Below are 4,935 nucleotides of genomic sequence, written 5' to 3'. Positions count from 1 at the left end.
ATTATGTGATGTTCTTCTTAATCTCTTGTAATACTCCTTACATTAATATCCAATTTGCCTGACATTGATGTAGCCACAAAAATGTTCTTGTGATTAGGAATTACATAAAATATATTTTTTCATTTTCCATGTTTTTAAGCCGATCTGGGTGTTTCTATTTAAGGTGATGACTTGTCAGTAGCATATTGTTGGATTTTGCAATTTTATCCCTTTTAATAATCTGTACTTTTTAAGTCTTTAAAGCTTTTTAAGTCTTTAAAGCTTTTACATGGAATATAATTATTAGTTCTTAAGTATAATTTTTAAAGTTGTGCTTAAGACTGCCATTATTGTATTTGTTGTTTGTTTTCTTTTTTCTTTTTTTTCCACAGGTACCAGTCATCTTTTATTAGGGTGTTCTCCTTAGGGTATGCAAGGATTCATCAATGGTCAAGTTCCTCATGGAGGAGTGTTGGGCCAAAGAGGTCATGATCAGGAGAGCAGAGTGTACCCTCTTAAGTGGTACTTGCGTAGCAGCTCATGCTTGAGCTGCTTGTAAAAAAAGGCAGTTGCTGAAAAGCACATAAGCCACCAGCCCCATAGAAACCCCAGAGATGCTCCCTTTCTTCATGTTGATGGACTTGTTGTAGTAGAGGGGATATAACCTCTTGTAAAGGCTCCAACAATGCCATTAGGGGTAAAATCCTGCATCAACATCCAGCTTGGAAGCTCCTCTAGTTTGACATCCATGAGTTTCTTCTCCTTCACTGGTACAACTGACACCAACTTAGAGTCCTGGTGTCCGAGGGTTGCTGGGTAGGAGCAGTTGTCCCAGCCTAGATTTGTTTTCTATATCTCCTATTTGTTATTTGTTTCCTTGCTTCTCCTTTATTTTAGTTCAATAAGCTTGCTTTTAAATTAATCCATTGTATCACCTTTATTTTCTCTTTGTTGTAATATTAATATTTTAATAAACGTTCTATTAATAACATTATACATTCTTAACTCATAATAATCTAACTTTATTTAACATTATACCAGTTTAAGTATAAGATTTTTAAAAAACATACTGTAGTGTTTTTCAGTGTTTCTCTTCCTGTTCTTTATGCTGTTGCTATATCTAGTTCTTGTATATTAATCGTATGACTCAAAATAAATTGTAATTACTTTTGCTTTAAGCAGTCAATTATCTGTTAAATAAAACTTTTTTGAAAACATAGATGATTTTCTTATACTTGCCCACTCATTTACCATTCTCATCACTCTTTATTCCTTCCTGTACATCTAAGTTTCTGGGTTTACAGGATCTCTTAACCTGAAGAACTTCCTTTAAGATATCTATTGTGTTGGTCTGCTGACAAATCTTTCAACTTTTGCTTATCTGAAAAAATAACTTTATATTTGAATAGCAATTTTAACTATGTACAGAATTAATATGATAACTCTTTTCAGTTCTTGCTTTTGTTTCATTTCACTAAGTGCTTCAGAGGTACCATTGCATTGACTTCTGGTTTTCATTGTTTCTGATGAAAAGTCAGGCATAATTTGATCGTTATTTTCTTGTGTGTATTGTGTTCTTATTCTCTCGCTGCTTTCAATATTTTTCTCTTTTGCTCTGATTTCAATCAGATTGGTTTTCACGTGCCTGTGTGTGTTAATGCATGTGTGCATGTGTTTGTGTTGTGTGAGCGTTCATTCTGCTTAGCATTCATTGAGCTTCTCAGATCTATGGGTTAATACTTTTTATTAAATTTGGAAAAATTTTGACCATTATTAATTGAAATATTCTGGATATGAAAGTCTTTCTCACTTTTTCTTCTAGGACCTAAATTTCTTGATATCATCCAACAAGTCCCTGATTTATTTATTTATTGCTCACTGTAATTCAGTTTGAACAATTTCTTTTGTCCTCCCTTCAAGTTGACTTCTTGTGCATGCTAGCCTACTATTCAGTCCATCCAATAACATTTTTATTTCAGACATTGTATTTCTCTGATCCAGAGTGCTCCCTTTGTTTTTTCTTACAGTTTCTATTTTCTTTCACTACTCTTTATTTTTTGTTCATTTATCCATTCTTTCTTATAATTTTTTAACATATCATTAGTAATAGTTGTAGTTTTGTCTTTAGTTTTCTATAGCTACTGGAACTAATTTCCAAAAATTTAGTAGCTTAAACAACACAAATTTATTATCTTATAATTTTGGAGGTCAGAAGTCCAAAATGAGTTTTACTGAATTAAAATCGAGGTGTTAGCAGTGCTACATTTCTTCTGGAGGAAGGATCCATATACTTGGGGAGATATCCTGGATAAGAAACCTTATCCTTACTTTTTACAGTTTCTAGAGACTGCTTCATTTTTTGATATATGGCCTGTTCTTTCATCTAAACAGACAGCAGCATAGCATTTTAAAATCTCTCTCTGACTCTGATATTCTCCTGAATGCCCCCTTCACTTACAAGGACACTTGTGATTTCAGTGGGCACTCTTCCCATCTCAAGGGCAGCTGATGGAGTCTACATGGGTATGTTCTTATTGACTACTTTTTCTCTTGCATTTGGGTCACATTTTCTTGCTTTCTTAAATGTTTCATATGTTTTGTTTTGTTTTGATTTTGAGTTGGAGTCTCACTCTGTCACCCAGACTGGAGTGCAGTGGCCACTCCCGGCCACCGCAGCCTCGACCTGCTGGGCTCTGGCGATCCTTCCGCTTCAGCCTTCCAAGTAGCTGGAATTACAGACATGCGCTATCACGCCCGGCTGATTTTTTGATTTATTGTAGAGATGAGGTCTCGCTGCCCAGGCGGGTCTCGAACCCACAGGCTCAGGCAATCCACTCACCTCAGCCTCCCAAAGGCGTGGGATTACAGGCTGAGCCACCGAGTCCGGCTGTTTCATATGTTTTAATTGAATTCTATGTATTTTGTGCAAAGGAAAAGTAGAAGCTAACATACAATTATTTTTGTTTTATTTTATTTATCTTCCAGAGAATTTAAGCTTTTACTTCTGTCTGACAGCTACAGCAAGTGACTAATGATTTAGATTTTTGCAAGTCAAGTTGAATTAGAACTCACTAAACTATAATGTAAATTAGATTAAGTTCATCTTTGTTAGCCCTATCTGTACCTTCCTATACCTCTGTCATTATGGGGTTGATCACTTTATTTTTCATGGCATTTGAGCTAGGTGGTGTGAGAGGTGAACCAATGTCTCAGATAGGTTTGATTCATGTTTGGATTTAACTCTCACTTGGCCCTAAAGACTAATCACCTCAAAAGTGCATAAAACTACATGAATTCACTTTGCTTTCAAGCTCTTTCTCCACTGCCCCATCTTCTCAGTAACAATCTGTTATGTAACCCATATTATCTTTAAAGATGTAGCTGATTTTTCCTTGTCCCTATAATCTCTCCATATATATTATACCCACTCTTTCACTCCCATGAATCCAAATAAAACACTTGCCCTCATATATAGAAGTTATAACAGTGCTCCTTTCACTCCTTAACAACAGCTCATTCCTTTCGGTATTCAGTTTGCCAAGGCTTCACTGTGTTCTCTGCTATCTGATCGCTGTAGAATAAAATGTGATTTTTTTTAATTCTAGTGTTTTCATGTTGTTATCATGAGAACAAAGTGTTGTACATAGTTTTATATGCTAAAAAGCAAAGTTCTTCCAATATCAGTATAGTTTTACTTCAGGAAAAGAAAGGTAAAATTTTAAAATGATTAATAACTCCTTTACTAAAACAATCACCTATTTTTCAATGAAGTTTAGCCATTTATCAGGTTATACCTTGAGGGCCATGAAAAGTAGGGAATAAGGGACTGAAAATAATGAGAAATTAATCTGATGACAAAATGCCAATCAACTAGCAGACAATTTATTGGTTAACAGTGCTGACTGAGGAAAATCAAGTACCAAAACAATTTCTACTAAGGATCTCCTCTTTATAAAACACTTTCCTAACTTTATAGTAAATTCATGTAACAGCATGTCAAAATGAGTTTCTGTTGTTGTTTCATCTGAGACCCCACTAAAGCATAAGAACAAAATAATAGACCTGAACCACTATCACACTCTGAAGTGCCGTGTTAGATCTTCTATACAGGATAGGTTAAAAAAAAAAAAGTAGAAGTGGCCAACACTATTTTTTTAATCCTAAACCTGCTTCCTGCTTTGAATACATGTATGTGTCAAAGCTGAAATGACCAAAAGTCATTTTTGTTGAGAGTTGTAAACACCTACATGCTTTCCCCTCACCTGAAATGGAAAGAAGCTTTACTTTTCCCACTTTCAGTCATGTGTCAGAAGGGGTTTCAAGGAAATCATTCAGAATATGTGATGTTTACCCTCTTTGTTTGAGGGACGTGAACTCTAAAGGCAAGAAGGTATGGCTTGACTTAGAATGACAAAGCAAAGAAAGAAGGCTGCATTGGGCACCAGGGTTCATCCTGCCAATGAGTGAATTCAGACAAGTATTTTTTTTAGAGGTGGGGAAGATAACTGAACCCATACGTTAAAGCCACCCTGAAGACAATTTGAGAGACTATGAGCAAGAATTCATCTAGATGCATATAAAACCCTAGAAGATAAATTTATTTTGTGAGAACAACCAAATATCCAGTGGATGAAATTGCAGTTAAATGTGTAAGAACAGAGTAAGTCTAGTTGGGGGAAGGAGGTGGAGTACAAGTTAGGTTTTTAAGGTGTTGGTATTATTTTGGTTTTTTTGCAGGGCACTGATTACACAGTTGCATTTGTTTTATGAAAACATAGTGATCAACTTTTTTGTATGTATTTTATACTGTAATAAAAGCTGCTTTTCAAGTTGTTGTAGCTAATCAAAATTTCACTCAGAACCACAGAAAATTCTCATCTGTATGATATATAAAGGGAGAGTGGGAAATAGGATTAAAATAGATTTATCCTTGTACCATACTACATTAAATCCAGT

At 35.0% G+C, this 4,935-nt stretch overlaps 1 pseudogene; it reads right to left on the bottom strand.

Moving 5' to 3' along the window:
* Nucleotides 1-471: 471 nt before the first annotated feature.
* LOC103250282 lies at nucleotides 472-4,282 on the bottom strand (annotated as a pseudogene).
* Nucleotides 4,283-4,935: the final 653 nt, after the last annotated feature.

This window comes from Carlito syrichta, unplaced genomic scaffold (genome assembly GCF_000164805.1).
Source record: "Carlito syrichta isolate Samal-C Ts95f unplaced genomic scaffold, Tarsius_syrichta-2.0.1 Scaffold127520, whole genome shotgun sequence".
NCBI classification, from domain to species: domain Eukaryota; kingdom Metazoa; phylum Chordata; class Mammalia; order Primates; family Tarsiidae; genus Carlito; species Carlito syrichta.
Note: the sequence above shows the minus strand (reverse complement) of the source record. Positions and strands in the feature narration are given on the sequence as shown.